Consider the following 19,520-nt stretch of genomic DNA (forward strand, 5'->3'; position numbering starts at 1 on the left):
AATTGGGCTACATTTTGCAATTCGAAACTATAATTTCTGGCTCAGCGGTAAAGACACCTACGTACATTGAATGATGGTACATAGGCTGTTTCTAAACAGTTTAGAAGGCACGTATGTGCCATTAGTTTCCCTATTCTGCCGTTCTAAGGAAGAACGCCGTATGAGCCTTCAGACGTTGCCAAGTTTCCTCCGATAAAAACCGAATTTACTAGGAAAATTGTGAAATTATTTTCCAAAATTTTCAGGCAATTCTGCACGCGATTTAATCTAAAATATCTGAAAATTTCAAGGGAAAATATGCATGAATGTTGTCGAAAATACATATTTATCAAGGGAAATTTGGCAACTCTCGAATGTTCATACGGCGTTCTTCCTTAGCACGGAGGCTCATAAGCGGTTTTCCGGATGATCCAGAAATTGTATTTCCTATTGCAAAACGTAGTCCAATTGATTTTGAAAGTCAAAATTGGGCTACATTTTGCAATTCGAAACTATAATTTCTGGCTCAGCGGTAAAGGCACTTACGTACATTGAATGATGGTACATACGCTGTTTCTAAACTGAGACAGAAATTGTATAGTTTCCAATTGGAAAATGTATTGCAATTTGACAACGGACGGGCGGCCCCTCCCCCGCAGGCTGCGGTGGAGAAGTGAACATTGTTCGGAGATGGCGTCTCATCAGCGGGCCGCGAGCGGAGCGCCCACTTTTTTTCACCTTTCAGGATAAAATGTTTAACCTTAACGGGATGGATCAAATTTGAAAGAGCACTCGGCGTCTAACAATCGCGGAACTTTCCGTTTCCAAGAATCAGAGTCGCTCCTCCACCCTCGCTCCCGCCCCCTCCCCGGGCTCCCCCCACACCCCTCCCACGAGCAACGTGGATATTCCATTCAGTTTATCGATTCATGCACTCATTCATAATATCGGGCGCCCGTAAACGCTGCACGTTGAAAAATTGGGCCGTGAGTCGGAGCCGCCTCCATCCATTTACTTGGAGCTCGTCGTGCAGTTGGTGCACTCCGAGTCGGAATTTTTAGACTGCACCGCCTTGTCCCGAGACTAATCCCCTGGCGCTTCCATCCTACCAAAAACAAAGGTTTTTGCGCAATGCATTCTGGGTACGTCAGATATATTTCAAAAACTGTTAGGTGAATTGTTTTGGGGAAATCTAAATGTCAGTCTGTAGAAAAGTCATTGAAGAATGTTCGTACTGAAAATCATCCTCTGAAATCTTTAAACAAAGCCGAAAGCACTCTTTCCATTTTGCAACCAATTTATCAATGTATCGATATCGACGGTTAGTTGGAAACAGAACTTTTGACGGAATTTTAAGATTTTGGTGGATGATTTTCAGCACTTGGACCCGAAATGCGTCTGCAGTAGCCTTCCTGAATGGTCTTTATCCTACCAGTGTTGCACCAAACCGCGTACTTTTTGAGGGAAAATTGTGCTATGCGAGCTTTTTCCCTCTGTATTGAGATTTTCAGCTTCATGCTGATTTTTAACGCACGTTGACTAAAAATTCAAACTTACTGTCTTACTTTTAATCAAATACTTAGAGTTATAAATACAATAATATCGGTTTAAATAAGGCCCCATTACGAGTTCCGATTGATGGAAAGCGAGACAGTCGCTTCAAGCTATTTTTAAAGGCGGGAACGCTTCACCTTCGTGTTCTATGGGTGAAAATACGAGTAAGATTTTTTACCTCGAAAAGGCGAAAATGAAATTCAGGAAACATTATTATGGAAGAAAAAAAGTATTGTTTTGACTCATAGAACACGCTCCTACAATCTGGCGGTTTAACCTTGGATCAGCCTGAATTGAATATCAATGGCGAAAGTGCGAAACCGCGTATATCCATCGCGGTGGTTCAAAATCTCCGTTTCTATTGTCTTTTTAACCAAGAAAAACAGGCTAACTGTATTTAGAGTACATGTATAGGGAGAGTGCGAACATATCGAAATATGGAGCTCTAAGGGCCAAAGAGGGCAGTTAACCTTCTATAAGACAAAAAATGCCACTGCCAATCTTCAGACCCCGATATCAAACCAAAATGGCCAAGAATATTCATAAATGAGCGTTCTTCTGCAAAAATGGTAAATACATGCAAAAACTAAGTCAAATAAGTGCTTTACGAACGACGGGGCGTAACAATTGTAATAATAAATCACTCTGGATTATTTTAATCCATAGAAATCATAGAATTCAAATCATTCAAAGTGATTTATTTTCACAATTTTCACGACCCGTACCCGTCGTTTGTAAAGCACAGTTTTTGCATACATTTATCATTACATTCATGCGGAAGAACGCTCAGCTATTAACATTCTTAGCCATTTTGATTTGATATCGCGGAATCTGAACATTGGCAGTGCCATTTTTTTAGAAGGTTGGCTGCTCTTGATGAGCTACCTAATCCCAAAATTACCGACTTGTCTGGTCTGTACTCTCGCTATAAGCTGTTCTCTAATTATTTGGCTTGATAATAGAGAGTATTCATGCTGATAGAAACGGGAAATAAAGGAAATCAAAAAAATCAAGTTGACTGATTTCCCAAAGAAAAAGTAAAGACAGGAAGTCTGGAAAGTCGCAAACGGAGATGAGTGTTTTCGCAACTTGGCCATTGTTATAACTATTTTCGTATTTCTGGTGTGAAATCGATTCATTTTGAATATGTGCACGACGCGACACGGCGTTCTACACATGAAATTTTTCCAATGGACTATTCTATTTTGGTGTTTTATCACCACGGCTAGTGGTCCAATATTGACTCCGAACGATGGGATGGTACTTTACCAGCGGCAGTTCTCCTGTGCGAAAATGCAGTTTTGAGAAAATGGGCTCAGTACCTAGCTTCGGAGCGGAAAATTTTATTGAAAAAAGCCTCGGCTCTTTGTCAAATTGCCATAAATTATTCGAAAGACTCTCAGAAATCGTCTAGATGATTATAAATCGACCAAATTATTACAATTACATAAAAAGGATATTATTAATTTTCATGTTAAGCTAGTATTAGGCAAGACGGCCGTAAGTGCTATCTTCTGCATACTTTCGTGGTTGCATTTTGGACACACAACAAACACACTTTCAGGTTACAAATCGGCAGGAAAGGGAGGAATTTTACTCAAAAGCTCTGTTTTCATTGGCTCTCTGTGGGAATAATGTCACTTACTGCTGTTTTGTCTGAAACTACGTCATCATTTGCGCATTTACTGCTTTCTCATATATACCGTTTTCATAAAAATAAGACGAATTTTGCTATTTTCGCTTTATCAATGATTTCATCTAAAACGAGATTAGACGAATTTTGCTATTTTAGCTATTTTAGTGTTGTCATCTAAACGAAATTAGACGAACTTTGAAGGAAACTCGATTTGGAAAATTTGACAGTTACGGCTCTCCTCGCAATCACGGCCGGCAGCCGTGTTGTATGCTCGGATTCGGTCGGGATTTTCCACATTGAGCGAGCACCTCGGCGGAGCGTGAACTTTCCCCAGATCGGAATGTTGCTGCCGCGACCGGCCACCGACCGACCGACCGACCAACGACGACGCGACGTGACGTCCCGCTCGCGATTAGTCCATTTCATTTTGATTACTTATGAGTGATATCAAGCGATTAATTGGGGCTTCGATCAATCGCACATCCTCGATCGATCGAACGTCTTGATTCGAGGATTAACGCACTAGCTCGACTTTCGAGGTTGGCGGAGGAGCTTTCACGGTGCGACGTGGCCGCATGGGCAGGATTGCCAAATCGGAGGATTAAACCCGGAATATCAATATGGTTTGATTAGGAGTCTCTGACGGTTTGGCAACGTTGGAGCCCAGGCCGGGGCCGGGTGTCAAGACCGAGACAAGATAGGAGCTTGGGACGCCTACTTGAGGCGCAACCACAGCCAGCCAGGAGCATGGCTGCCAACCTAAAGGAAAATCACTAAAATCCTCTAGGAATTTCAAGGTGCACTTATTTGCTCATTAAATGCACTTTATAATGTCATGTCATGTCATGTCTGTACCAAATTATATCTTCAGTGTGCTTTACGAGACAGGGAGCTTAAAATGCGCACATTTTTTCTTAGACTGTAAGACGAGGGGTAAATTGTAGACCTTCTCGATGCACTCATCGTAATTTTTGAGCCACTTATCTAGAAGAAGAACGACGATGGACCCATTGAATTATTTTCTAAAAATTGAAGAGGAATTTCGAGTGTCGAAATGTTCACAATTTGTGACCATCCAAGGGACGTGGGATCTTGGTCCACAAAAACCTAACATTAAGTTGATAATATCACAGCGCAGTTATTACACGGATAGTAGGGATACATCTTCTGGCCGCTCCGCGCCCTCTGAAGCCTGTTAATCTAAGACGAGCGGGTTCATCTAGGGACCATCTCTTATCAAGAGTCACGCACAGGGATACAACTATTCGTGCTTGATGGATGTCCGTGTTGCGTCTGCAAAATTGAAGGCGTGATGGCGCGAGGCGAAAGCTTGGAATGCTCCGCTCGATGCTGCCAATGAAGTGTCTCTCAGATTCGGGAGTAAAGATTAAAAAATGAGGCCTGAATACGTCTTTCCTATTGTTGGCTGTGGTGGTACTAGATTTGGTTCTTTTTTTCTTCAATATGACGTCTGATTCTTTTCTTAGGATGTATTTGTAGGCATCTAAGGGTTACCTAAAAATTAATCCTTGCTATCAAAGCAAAAAAACAAAATCCTCCCCAAAAAATTTTACTGGGATTTTTATCATAAAAATGTTTGAGAGAGGATTACTGCTGAAGCAGTAAGGTTGAAAGAGTATATTAAAATTGTAATTAGCAGAGCCTGCGAAAAACAAATGTACCAACTGTGAGAGTGGGACAAAATAATCGCTATCATGATCTTTAATTACAATGCTAAACTGAAGACAGCCGATCTCCTATCGCACTCTAAAAGTGCGCCAATTTTTTGGACGTGAACTCTTGCACAATGGAGATATGTTTCTTTTTCCTCTTTCATCGGGTTGTATCAGATAATACTCAATTTTTTCTTTTTCACCCGATTTTTAGATTCCGGTTGTCAAACCTTCAACTAACACATGGAGATACCTACATTGAAATAAGTTAGAGCGCGTAAAAGAAGAGGTGCACTAAAGCATTTGTGAGTATGTTTTCTTCTGCTTCTATGGTGTCATGCGATTCCTTATTAGTTTCAACCGTGACAAGAGGAAGACGTACAATACATATTATCAAGTAAGAATCGGGGCTACCCCATCACCAACCTCGCAACTCTATCGCATTCAAAGGTATGAGCTTTTCAAAAAGCTTTTTTTACATTATGCGATACTAGGAGATTCATTAGGATGGGCTGTCTGTAACTTCGCAAGTTGAGGCTATGACCGTTATGATACCAGTACGGTACTATGTTGAGATCGCTGAGTCTCGAAGATAGGATTCACATAATGAACTCCGTTTTCACGATGTACACCAAGCTGACACCATGCTCACAATACTCGTGCACTAATCCAATGTGCTACGAAGTGGACCGTTTTGGTAACAATAATGATCTCAATTTTCAACGTGTTATCTATGTTTAAGCAGGAAAATTTGGGTAGCTTTAAAACCGGAAATTTCTAGGAGCTTTCCTATTCTATGAAACTTAGAATTTTCAACTTATTCCTGTTCTATTCCTAGTTCTCCTCTTTAAACAATCCAAGCACAAAACGACTCGCAAAAATCAACATTACTGGATTTCGTTTGTCTAAATATGCGTAAAACAGTAGATACGCAACGTTGTAGACTACTTCACCTAGAATTTGGTTTCACAGTAGTTTAAATGGACGAATATACTGGCGTGCTAAGGAAAAAACCCGTACGGACACATTCGATTGTTGTCAAAAGTCCCTCGATAAAATATTTATTTTTGAGGGATGTTGTGAAATTAGTTTTCCTTTAAATTTTCGATGGGTATTTCAGATTAAATTGCCGAAAAAGTACCCTTAAAATTTTGGAGTGATAGGTTCGCGAGGCTCCCGAAACATTAGTGTTTTACCACAGTAAATTTGGTAACGTATCAGGGCTCATATGCCGTTCCTCCTTAGCACAGCAGAATAGGACTATTGCTAACTTAGGAGAATCTCACCGGTCCGAATGATGCTAATCAAAACAGCATTTACTTGACTTTATACAGGATGATTCAAAAGTCCGCCGCCACCAGCTGCACTACCCAGCATGTTAACCATTGAAACTTTAGAACAAATTAAAACAGACTTGAAATTTTGTGAGTGCTCCGAGGCCAGGGGAAACGAATTTTGAGGCCCCTCAAAATTTTAAGGGGATCGTCGCGAAAAGGGGGAAGAGTTATAGGAGGAACTTTTGAGGGTGGCACGGGTCTTGGATCACCCTGTATGGTGAACCAAAAGCTTCTTATTGTCCTAGTATAATAGGACTGCATTTTGCAATGGGGAGCTACTTACAATCTCTGGCTCATACATAAAATCACCTATCTTCATACTGAAACTAATGCCACAAATGCTGTTTCTAAAGTGAGCCGGAAATTGTAGTTCCTAATGGGTTAGTTGCGCTGGTCGTAGATTCTTTTTATGAGTTTGATTCTTGAAGATTAGCTAAAAATAATTCGATCTGCTCAAACAGAAACTTTCCACGTTAAATACTAGCCGAGATGACACGGTTTGGAAAATTCGGTTGATGACGTCATCCACCGCGTTGGTGATGCCCTTGGTTTTTTCCACCTTGCTTTCACCCGAGTTTCACGTTGATTAAAATGTGTGTCTCCCTGACTGATAAAACCAAGGGTGTCGCTACCGCGGTGGATGACGTCATATAAATCGAATTTTTCAAAGCGCGATATCTCGGTTACTTTTGAGCGTAGAGAGTTGCTATTTGGACTGATCTCATTATCGTTAGCTAGTCCTCAAGAATCAAGATCAAACTACGATCCTGTGACCAGCGCAGCTAATTCATTTCAAAATATGACCCAACAGATAGTCTTTTAATTTGTGATGGATGTTTCTGAATGAAATTTGGCACTAGAGTGGATAGGTAGAGCGAACAATGTTGGCGCCAGGGCGATGGAACGGTAAAGCTTATCTGACAAGTAGCTGCAAATAAGAGTATGTAGTAAAAAAGCCGCATAAGAATGAACGATTGAACAACGGAAGGTGTTCCAACGATCACGAACGAGTGTTAACCTTAATCATGAGTGCTACTTCTTCTCATTATCAGTGTCGCCATTTGCTACAGTCTCGATGGGTCTTCTCCTATACACCGTAAAAAATTCCGTGTTTACGGTTACTGAGGGTTACTTTGCATGAGTTACTTATTTTCGGCCAGACTCAGAACACTCAAAAACACTTGGTTGCTTGGTCAAATTTTTTATTCTATCGACCAAAAGCGTTGGTCACTCTGGGACATCTGAGGATGAGGGAAGAACCTTGCAGAAAAAATCAATGGCTAAAGTGCGAGACCACGTATCTCCATTGCGGCGTTTCAAATTTTCGCCACTATTTTATTTTTTCAAGGAGAAACGAGTCAACTGTATAGCTTGAAATTTAAACGGAATATTCTGCTGATAGAGAGGAAAAGCCAAGGAAGTTCTCAAGATATTTGACTGGTTTTCCAGAGAAAAAATAAAGTATGACAGGAAGTCTGCGACGCACACTGGATCGAGTCAATCAGAGAGGGCGGAACATTAAATGTTTGACTAAAACTGGAAATTTTGATGTTTATTTCGTCACATTTTAAATTTTAAGGGGTGCCTGTAGAAGAGAATTTCACAATGAAACTAATGGAACCACTTTTAGAACCTCACAGTTATGTATGAACGGAGTTATAAGCTTTTAAAGTTTCCAATCTTGTCGGACCTCTCTTATTGACTCCATCCCACGGTGACAAACTCGTGCGGCAGAACAGAGATACGTGGATCTCATGACGTTTCCATCGAGTGTACATCTGAATTTGGACTGAGGTTAAGCAGAAAGGAACCAACCACAGTTCTTGGAAAAAATTGAGTATACCGAGTGGTTTTGAACTGCAAACCGAAGCTCTACTATCACATGCAAGAAATGCAAGTTTCACATGTGTGAGCCAAACTTTGCAGAAATTGAACATGAAGTTTGATGCTATCTTAACATTCAGAGATCTTATGCAGGAGCCAAACTTTCCACGCACGATTTTTTCTCGTGCACTGTGCAACGTCGCAGATGTGGCTTGGTTCCTTTCTGTTGACCCTCGAGTCTCATTTCTCAATTTCACTCAGACATTGCACCTTGAGAGTGGTTAGTGCATTAGACTTCCGTCAATGTGACAAAGTTCGGTCTGGCCGCTCACGCCGAATTTTATGCGAGGCTGTAAATTTTCAACCCCTGAGATTTGGTCTATGTAAAGTTGTGAGTGAATGGGCGCAGGTTTCACAAGACTAGCCAAAGAGGAGAAACAGAAAATGCTGGGGTGCTTCAATGGGTCGTATCATCCATCAGATTACCCGTAAGTCGCTTAATACAGTCTGAATGGAGTGGTTAGTGGAAAACTCAGGCGTCAACGATTATGAAATTTGAAATTATCATTCTTCTTGGTCTCTGAGCGTGGAGTATCTTGCAAAATGGATTACTCACTGCAGAGGGAAAACAGCTAATTCGAGCACGGTATTCCCCCGTACAGAAAATGTTCTTTGGTGCAACATTGGTCACGACCGATCAGAGGACTTTATACATGCGGCACAATTCAGGTCTAATTGGATCCATCTTCAATGCAGCGCAGTGCAGTTCTCTATAGGGAGTGCCGTGCCCAAATGAACTTTCTCCCCTCCACATTTCATTTTAGAATTTCAGTCTTATACTGAATATTAACACGCGTTGACAAAATCACTAACACCGTATCCAAACGGCTCGTGCGTCCAACCGCGTTCGGTTCGTTCTCAACATCTGGTTCTTTCAACTTAATGACGCAATGTGCACATTATCATTCTGCTGTGCTAAGGGAAAACGCTGCGTCAACATGCGAGAGTTGCCAAAAATCCCCGGACAAAATGTGTATTTTTGAGAAAATGTATGCATTTTTTTCTTTACATTTTCAAATATTTTACATTAAATCAAATCTTTACAACTTTTTCTAAGCAATTCGTCTTTTATCAAAGGAAATTTGGCACCACCTGCAGGCCGATTATTAAAATTGATAGGCAAAGCTATAGACAAATAAGACAAAAGAGATATGAATGGATCCTATTGGTGGAAGCAAGTGGTTGCAATGGACAAAGGAGGTAGGTAATAGACTAACTAATGACAACCCACGAGAGACCCGATAGTGAGTCCATGATTTTCTCCCTTAGTCTATAGGAACCACCCATTTCAACCAATAGGATAACTCCATACTCCCTATGTCTCCTTTGTCTATAGCTTTGTCGATCAATTTTAATAATCAGCCCGCTGGAGGTTTATGATGAGTTTTAACACGGCAGCATTGTAAAAATGAAAATGAAGTATGTGAAAAAAGTTAGGAGCGCAGCGTCAACTGGGAGGGCTCGGCTAACTACATGAATGGGAATTCACGTGGAATTAACGAGGCAGTGACCCAAAAACACAGAAGCGTAAGAACACGGCATTGGAGCATTCGCCGTTCAGGGTGGCGTGTTTATGGTTGATTGAATATTTGAGGTGGTTCTTCAGGTTCAGCCTATCTCAGGCTCTTGACCCCGCTCGCCGCCCGGGCCGTGTTGCATGTTATTATCTCCGCTGGAAATCTCTAATCTCTGCGCCCCCGGTTCCTCGAGAAAGATCATACCGAGATCCGACATCAAAATCCCAACTTTTTTTGGGCATGGAGTGTGGAAAGTACCTGAAAGCCTCCATATGAGATGCTTTCTCAAACTTCCAGCCGTTGCCTGAGTATCCTCGTGAATTCATGCGTTGAGCGTGGCAAGAGTAATTCATTTCTGAGTTGGGTCGTTCTTGAATCTCATTTTACGCTTTTTTAATGGAGTAAAAGACTTGCTATGTACCTGGCTAATACCTGGTACATCATTTTTTTCGGAATAGTTCCCGTATATGAAAAATAAACTCATATCAAAGAGACGGCAAGTGTCTCAGCAAAAATATGATTTTGGCCATCGATATTTAACGCGTGATCGTTTCAGCTAAGGGTTAAAAATACTTAACTCTTAAAATTTCCAAATTTTGTTCGGCCTCTCCAATTGACTCGATCCACTGTGCGTCGTGTGACTCCCCAATTGAAAGTTTAGTTTCGTGAGCATTCGATGGGGGAAAGCGCAGCACACGCAGAGCGAGGAAGATCCAAAAGTGCAGTTTAATGTTGCACAAATGCACATCCGCACTCCGCCAAAGCCATGCATGCGTCAGTTGCGATTCCGAGAAATTTCTGTTTATCACACATGGAGCTTCGGAGAAAACATGCATGCACACTCATTCATAGGTGGAGTCAGGGACTTTGAAAATTTTGATCAATCACTTGATGAGTGCAATTTACTAACCTTTGAACCCCAGCTCCATGATAAAGAGAGTCGAATCCAAGTCCAGCTACCGAGGAATTTTAATTGAACAAGCATGAGAGCATTGTTGCCGAGTTACTGGGAAATTTCCTCGGAGACGTGCAATTTTATTGCTTGCAACTTGTGATTAGGCCTGGTGCGAGACTTGGTGGCTGAGCACAAAGTGAGAGATTACAGCAACGGAGCAGCAGCGTTGAATCCATGCAAGAAACGTGAGTAGCGGCAACTTTCGACCACACAAAATTATTATCTCCAACAACAGCTTTTGGTGTGAAAATTGGAGTATTTTTGGGACATCGGCCGTGGCTGATGTTCATGCTGTTCACTGATGTTCGATTACGAATATCCTAGTCGAGGAGAATAAATCGGATATTATCAAATCATACATCTGTAACAATGTTAGATGTGCCTAACTCACATTCTTGGAGAATGACAGTTATTGGTGTTTTGAACATCTCCAATATGTTTCAAAAAAAATTAGAAGTCCTTTACAATATCGTCACGCCGGTTCGGAAATCTGGGAATTCAAAAATTGAGAATTAATGGAGCAACAGTTTAATGATTTTTCTCCAATATCTCGGAATGACTGACGTGGATTTGGGTTGTTGGGTTTGGCCTTTTTACTCTAAGGTAAACCCAACAACCCAAATCCACGTGGTCGTTTATGGTCGTAAATATAGACGTCAAAAGTGTTGGTGTAGTTTACACTCTCATGCCACGATCCAATATTAACGAAATGAAGTACTTTTGTTCGGAAGTCTTCTTTTTAGTCAAGTCACCCTTTTTAGTAGAAACGATAATCACTCGAATTTTTTCACATTAATCTTCAAAAAGTTACGTATTTTAACGCTTTCTAATGATTTATTGCTCTATTTCTCACTTAATATTCCATAAATTCCAAAAATGTGCTGTCTGTTATGCGGTAAAAAGTCAGCGTAACAGACAGCACATTTTCGGTCATTTATATATTAAAATTGAACAGTAAAGCGTTATAACACGTAACCCTATGTAGATTAATGCAAAAATATTAGTGACTATCATTACTACTAAAACTATGACTGAAACATGTGTTGTCTGTTTCGGCGACGAAACCATTTCAGTTATCGTGAAACCACCCTTAGGCACATGGAATTCCGTTTAGGGAAAAGTGCATACTTTTGAACATATTTAATATAAATATAAATTCCTTTCTTGAAACGGGAAAGGCCGCGGCTGTCAAGGAACTTTTCAATCATTCGCTGATAGAATCATTACACAACACTACATTCAACATCCTTTCTCTTTTTAAAATACTGCGCAACGCAACTGACCCAAGACAATCTCTGCCTCTCAGGGCTTTGCTTATTTTTTTACGTACGACGTTATCATTTTTTTCCTCTGTGCGGATTTTGCCTAATCGCATCGCTTTATCGCATGGTGTTCCATTTATTTCAATTTTCCTTGATATTCTTCTCCTTTCCCTACTCTTGTCAGCATTCGAATACTTTTAATGCCGTCTGGCTGGTTCATGAGAGCCTTCCGAAAATATGCTTTCAAAAGGGTCCCATTTTCGGCATTTTCGACAAGGGGTTACTTTGCCATTTACGGTTGAAAAATCTGACAAATTCCTGTAAGAGCTTAAAATTACTTTCAGAGAATGAATTAAAAAACATGGGTGCCAGTGACCCCCTTTGGACAAAATTACATGAAAAATCGGAGGAAAACTCCTGACGAGTTTCTCAGAAAATTCATATTTGTAGTTCATATTGGCAACGTCTAACTACTCATACAAAATTTTTCCTCATCACGACATCGACAGCCAGTAACGATTCTTGAAAGTTGGCAACCCTGTTTTTCTTCCATTCAAATCCATTGAAAATATCGACTTTAGGTAATGCAAGCTGATTACTTTACACGGTTGCCACCAAATCTCGGAAACGGAATTCCCTGATATTTCCCTAATTTCTCTGACACATTTTGATGAAATTCCCTGACAATTGAATATATGCGAGATGGTCAAACAGACATAATTAAACATAGTTTTTGGGCAAATTGTGTTGTTCGAAATGTCATACCCATTCAAGAAGGCAAAGAAAAGTGCTTATCAATTTTTTCCAGACATTTTCGCCATTCCCCCTTACATTTCCAGGTTTTTCCTGACTTTTTAAAATTTTCTGACATTTCCCGATTTTCCCAGTATTCCCTGACTGTGGCAACCATGTTTACATACATCAGAGACGAACATACATGTAAATGGAGGATAAACAGTTTTGCCAACTTTCAAAAATTGTCACTGACAAGAGCAGTGCTATCTTCTTAGAGCATCGTAACAACATCATCGTCATCGGCTCGGCTGGATGAGCTCGCACTTATGCCGCCGTTGCTAGCGTAATCAGTGACAAGGTTGTTTGTACCGTTCTCTTTGCAGCCGACAGTTATCTTGACAGACCGCACGTCTGCGTCTTCGAGCCAGCCCTCCTGTAAAGCTCCGGAGGAACCGATTCGGGCCAAGTATAATCTGGTATTCTGCCTCGTGAAACTGGTTGTAACAATATGCATGCTCTGGCTGCGGCTGGATGATAAGCTAACGAAACCTTGTTGCTTTCAAGTCTCCTTGGAGGGACCTTGAGCGCATCGAGCATCTGCGGTTTGATTATTGAAATTGACAGACAAATCGATAGACAAAGCAGACACGCAGTACATGGAGCGATCCTATTTGTTGAAACGGATGGTTGTTGTAGACTAAGGGGAAAAATGATGGACTATAACTAAAGGCTCTCTCGTAGGTTGCCGTTAGTTAGCCTATTACTTACCTCCTTTGTCCGTTGCAACCCCCCACTTCCACCAATTGGATCCTTCCAAATCCTTTTTGTCATCTTCGTCTATAGCTTTGTCTATCAATTTCAATAATCGGCCCGCAGGGTCTTGGCGGAATTAAACTCTCCTGCGGGCTGATTGATATTTAGGATCACTTGGAGAATCATAGGGTCGTCTTTAAAGGCACTCCTTAAACGTTTAGACTTCCTTAACTAAATAACACAAAGAGCTTCAGGGGACGTTAATTTTTAAGGAAGGATTATGAATACAAGCCCATGACGATTTTACGTACCGCGGTGTGCTGTAAGCAAATTTTTTCTAGCGAACAGTGGACAACCGGAATCTTTAAAGGGTGGATGATGTCCGTAACCGATCTTGCTACGCTTAAGAAGGGGTCGTTCGTTTGTGCAGACGAAGCCATAAATGTGGAATCAGTCGATACAGACGAATCTGATAGCAACAGCTGAACCTTTATGCAATCCTGTTGGATTAAATCGGTACCCACTCGCGAAAGGGTTCGATCGTTATTATTTAAGAGAAACGTGCAAGTGAAGGGGGTTTTCATTACAGCGCAGCGGATGGTCTTTCAGGTATCGCGCGCTAACCCATCAAAATTCTCTTTCTTCGAATATTTTCTTTGGTAGCTAGACACTTAACCCAGATTTTGTTCACCCGATACCTAGTTTGGCCATCTAATATAATCCAAGTCATACTTTGGCTGTGTTGCTCACGCCGCCCTTTAATCCCCGCTATAAATAAGACGAACGGAACCGACACAACATGGAAATAGACAATGGGCCTGTTGCAAACTTTTGCTAGAGCAAAAATAAGAGTTGTATCTTATAGATAATGCCTCAAAAATCACGATGAGCGCATCGGCAAAGTCTGAAATGCACTCATAACTTCACAATCTGCGTAAGAAATTTGCGTTTTTTTAAGCTTCCCGCTTCAAAAACGATACTGCGGCATAGGTGAACATTTTGTTAGAGGAGTCGCTCCATCGTCGGCGATATTCATCATGGCCGACGCTTGCACGCAGTTCCGCGCGTAATTCAAGGAGAGTTCAAGGTCAATCAATTCGGGCGTGGAAAATATGAACGTTAACACACCGATTGTTATCTGGTCTAATCCAGTTCAGGTGTTATCTCGTCCCATCAAACGTGTTTTGGCGGATTGGCGTCGGCTATGATGATTATTGCCGACGATGGAACGACTCCTCTTACAAAATGTTCACCTGTGCCGTAGTATCGTTTTTGAAGCGGGAAGCTCAAAAAACCGCAAATTTCTTACGCAGTTTGTGAAGTTATGAGTGCATTTCAGAGTTTGCCGATGCGCTCATCGTGATTTTTGAGGCATTATCTATAAGAAACAACTCTTAGTTTTGCTCTAGCAAAAGTTTGCAACAGGCCCATAGAGTAAGAGAAGGGACTCGCTTTGATGACGGCGCAGAGATACAACTATTCGTGCTTGATGGATGTCCGTGTTGTATCTGCTAACTTGAAGGCGCGATGCTTGAACTCGCAATGCTCCGTTTTATGGCGTCAATGAGATATCGCTTGGATTCGAGAGAAAAGGTAAAAAAAAAGGTCCGATTACATCTCTCCTATCTTCGGCTGTTCTGCTAACGTAGCCCTTGAAGCACCACGACAAATAAGACAGACGGAAACAACACAACATGGGAACAGAGCAAGGGAAGGGTCGCGCGTTGATGACGGCGCAGGGATACAACTATTCGTACTTGATGGATGTCCTTGTGGCATTTGCAAAATTGAAGGCGCTATGGCGCGAGACGTTAGCTCGAGATGCTCCGCTCTACGCTGTCAATGAATTGTCACTCTGATTCGGGAGAAAACTTATAAAAACCAGACCCAAAAACGTCTCTCCTATCTTCGGTTGTGTTGATATTTAATTTTGTACTTTTTTCAATTTGATGTCTTATTTTGTTAAAAGATGTATTTGTAGACCCACATCTCAGTTTGGATGTACCCGCCCCATAGAACCTGCGAAGTATATGTTTTTAGCGATCCCTGGGTCAATTTGATCCGGCTTGGGCATCTAAGGGTTACATCGCATTATTTCTACCTCAGCAGTCATACAATTTCTTATGACTGGACTAAGTAAACTATTGATTCATAGAACACTACACACAAAAAAACTATTGGAGTAACTTTTCAAGGGGACAAACAAGAATTTGGATCAAACAAAATTGGGTAAATTGTGTGGCCACCTTTTCTTTATCCGACCTTCAACAAATATTCACGTTATCCGAATTTCAAATCCAGCAAGGTTCTGGCATGTAAATTTTCAAAATTCGATAGATCAATCAATAATTTTATTTATTTTTTGGTACTTCTTAAGAATTTCCAAGCATCACATTACGCCATTACACTGTAGTACGTCAAATTTTAAGACACGAATTTTGATACAGAAACATTTCAAAAAAGCTCTACAAGTATGTTCGAATTGTAAGTGAATATCGTTAATCGAAACGCGGAACAATTAGCATTACTCACTGGGAACGTACTTTCGGAGTCATTCTAAAATCTTTTTTGGTCATAAAATGTGTAAAAATATCTGACCTTCTGCAGCGTGATGTGACGCTTAGACATTCGGAGGAAGCAAAACTTCAAAAATTATCCAATATATCGATCGATCGACTATCGGCTCGTTCTCCGGATAGCTGAAGATCTATTCAAGAGAGTTTAGAGCGATGTTACGGAATGTAGATTGTCCCAACAATGCAAGATTCAGGTCTCTAAACTTCCTGGTGTCTCCACTTCGGTTGATTCCATCAGTTTGACAGAAATGACGAGACGCGCCCTCCCATGGACGTGGCTGTCAAGGGGCTGGAGGGGGGGCGGGGGGGACACGACCCACCCCCAGAAGTTAAGATAGTACCTTTTAGCCCTTCCTCGAACATTTTACCCTTTGAATATAACTCACAATTTCCGTGCTACACAAGACGTAATGAGAGGGCAAACAGAGAACATTTCAATAAATGGCGCAGTTTGTTTATTGACTAGGTAATAAATTGTTTGACGGCGAAAGACTTCAAAAGCACGACTACCTATTTTGGCACCTTCATTCTGCTGTGATGCTTCACGCTTTGCCGCTGAGTCAATTTAATTGTCTAGCCGACCCAAACTCAAGTTGAGGTTATGCGAGAGACAAATTATTATAAAGGTCCCGCACTTATCTATACTACTCACTTCACTATCTTACTCGCAAAGTTAAAGTTATGCTCGGAAGTCAATGCTTAGACTCATTTCATGATGACTGTGAAAGTGGCCAAAGGGTGGTGAGTTTGGCTTGGCACCTGATCTATATGGGGAAGAAACCTGCCTATTCTGCGATCATCACTTTGCAAATTACATCATACTTTGAAAGTTGCACATCAATTGAGGTGTTGGGGAAAAACACCGGGAAAATGGCCCAAAACTGTATGTAACACTTGAGTCGTTGGGTGCAGAAAGAGCATTTTTTGGTTGCGGTGTCTCGAAATCTTCACGGCTAATTTATACTTAAGGAAGGAGACAGTGCGGTGAATTTTCTGAAATCTTCCGTTTTCAGCATTGTAAAATCATGAAGAAAATTCAGTAAAATGATCAACGAATATAATTGCTTTAATTATAATGAATGAAACGTTAGCGGAGATTCTGAGACACCGATCAAGAAATGCTCTTTTTCCACCCAGCGATTCAATTATACCATCGCGGAATTGAATCTGAGTTCGATAACACATCAACCGGGTTTTGTATTGCGATTTTCACACTTTCTTACGGTTTTAGTAACACTCATGGATAGAAGCGTCTACACGCAAAAGGAAATTTCGAAATTGCAATCGGAAGTGCTCGAAATAGAGTACCTGTATAGCGAGAGTATAGACAGATGTGAAACTCCGAAAATCCATCAGGCCTTCACCGATTGCCTTCCGCAATAAAGTTAGGGCCCAGAAATGCAGCCAACCCTATAATTTCAATTACCCAGAACGATTTTACTAATACTTATTGTTAAAGCCGGCGTATATAAAGCACATATTTGACTCAGTGTTTGCATAAATTTAACTCATTTTTATGTGGAAGAACGCTCATTATGTACCTTCTTAGCCATCTTGGTTTGAATTGGAATCTGCAGAACTGGGCAGTGAAATTTTTGTTGCGTTTAGAAGTTGGTTAGAAGGGTGGCTGCACTTTGGGCCCTAAGCCCTCATAAGCGATCGTCCATACTCTCGCTATACAGGTACTCTAGCTCGAAAACAGCGACGGGAAAAGGGAAAAACCGAAGTAATTTATTGAAAGACCAATTTTTGGAGCCAGTTCAAGGGAAACGGGTGGACCATCCGATCTGCAGTTTTTCTTTTTTTCGGTTCAGTATACCTTGTACCAACAAGTTATATAAATATTTCAAGCGTTATTTCAGTCGAAAAATATATATTTTTCTGGCAGATTATTGAAAAATCAGTAGCTGAAAGTCGTGAGATCGAAAACACCCCAACTCGATAATTTTTAAACGCTCAATTCCCGTCATCAAACATGGTGTATAATTTCAACTTTGTGTTTTACAAAGTCCTAAGTACTTGTCCTTTGGCACCAAAAAGGATTTGTCTTAAACTAACTCTCCCCGTGGCGCAGTTTAAGGTGTTACCTGAACAATTTTTTTTTCCCGCGAGTTGGTGTGTTTTCGAACTCACTGCATGATTCAATTAGCGTTGACGCACAGTGGATTGAGTCAATTGGGAGAGGTCGGACATTATTTAAAATCTTTAAAACCGTAAATCTTCATTGATATGAAATGTTGAAGCTTTAAAAGTAGTTTCATTGGTTTTCTCGTTACGTTTGCTTTAAGAAACATCCCTGAAAATTGAAATTGTGACAAGATAAGCGTAAAAGTTTACAATTTTTGTGAAAAATTTCATGTCCAACTCATTTTAGAGACTCGCTCCACTGTGTGACGTCAAAACTTAACTCTTACCACGTTAATATTTTGTCGGCACTTGGGCACAAAAATTGAAGCTCCGACGATAAGCTGGAATTGCACTCAACACTGCCGGTCAATCAGAAACCCTGAGACGGACTTATCATCGCTTCTCTGGCGTAAGAAAGCATCTCAATTCCCACTTGAGCCCTGTTTTACGTGTAAATCCATGCTTCCGGGGACTCATACGGAAATTGAAATACGCCCTTCCGTCGGAGGAGCGACACGACGTTAAGAGGGGTCGTGACTCACAAGGCCACCACGAGAGCAAATTGTCACCCACGCGAACAGCAAATTTGGCGTTCTTCCTCCCCTCAACAGCGGCAATACTGCCGTGCTAAGGAAGAACGCCGTATGAAAATTCAGGAGTTGCCAAATGTCCCTCTGTAAAACATGCATTTTTGACGACTTTCATGAATAATTTTGCTTGAAATTTTCAGATATTTTAGATGAAAATGAGTACAAAACTGTCTGAACATTGGAAAAAAAATATTCACGATTTTCCCGGTATATTCGGTTTTTATCGAAGGAGATTGGCAAAATTTAAAGGCTCATACGGAGCCAGCAGAATAGAGGGAAGAGGAAGAAGGAGGAGGGAGGAGAAAAAGAGGAGGAAGAGAAAGACAAATAAGAATGATGAGCAAAAGAAGAAGATGATGAAAAAGGAGTACGAAAATGATGAAAAATAGGAGAAAAAAGAAGAAGAAAAATAAGAAAATAAGTGATAAAAATGATGAAAAAGAAGGACAGAATGAAAAAAATACGAGGAAATCTATGAGAAATCAAGGAAATTAAACAGTCGAGATAAATTTTGGCACCCCTACGATTGGCCCCCGGGACTGCGCGCACTTTGTATCCCTTGCGACGAGCCTGGTGACTCATTTTGTGAGTATATTTCAGGACGCGCGGCTCCCGGACAAAATTCGCCCCCTGCCTCACCCAATCACCAGTCGCGAGACGTGCATACTATCGATAATTCCTCATTTGAAGTTGTGGTAAAGCATCGATTAGTATGGGTGTTCGTTGCGAGTACCCTGTCTATCGATCCTTTTCCATAGGTTTAAATAGCAGATCGATCGATACATCGCAAAGCACGCTACGCCACTGCCGATTACATTGTTTAGATTATAGCAGTGCCGAGTCCCTTCGATATATTTTCTCTGCACTCGAGAAGGACTCGATTTTGCGTCTCGCGAAATAAAAGTGCGCAACCGACCCATCGCGATCGCCTCTGAAGGAGGA

General features: G+C 41.1%; 1 protein-coding gene and 1 long non-coding RNA gene across 3 annotated transcripts in view; one reads left to right on the forward strand and one right to left on the reverse strand.

Annotated features, from left to right (window-relative positions):
* Positions 1-19,520, reverse strand: part of LOC109031774 (uncharacterized) — a 92,294-nt gene that overhangs the window by 25,812 nt on the left and 46,962 nt on the right. The gene's annotated exons all lie outside the window — the stretch shown is intronic.
* LOC140224548 (uncharacterized) overlaps positions 14,095-19,520 on the forward strand; it is a 318,986-nt gene continuing 313,560 nt past the window's right edge. Inside the window, exon 1 of the long non-coding RNA XR_011899827.1 lies at positions 14,095-14,719. This is a non-coding gene — a long non-coding RNA (uncharacterized lncRNA). The remainder of the gene's footprint in view (positions 14,720-19,520) is intronic.

Source organism: Bemisia tabaci, chromosome 4, assembly GCF_918797505.1.
Source record: "Bemisia tabaci chromosome 4, PGI_BMITA_v3".
Classification (NCBI taxonomy): Eukaryota; Metazoa; Arthropoda; class Insecta; order Hemiptera; family Aleyrodidae; genus Bemisia; species Bemisia tabaci.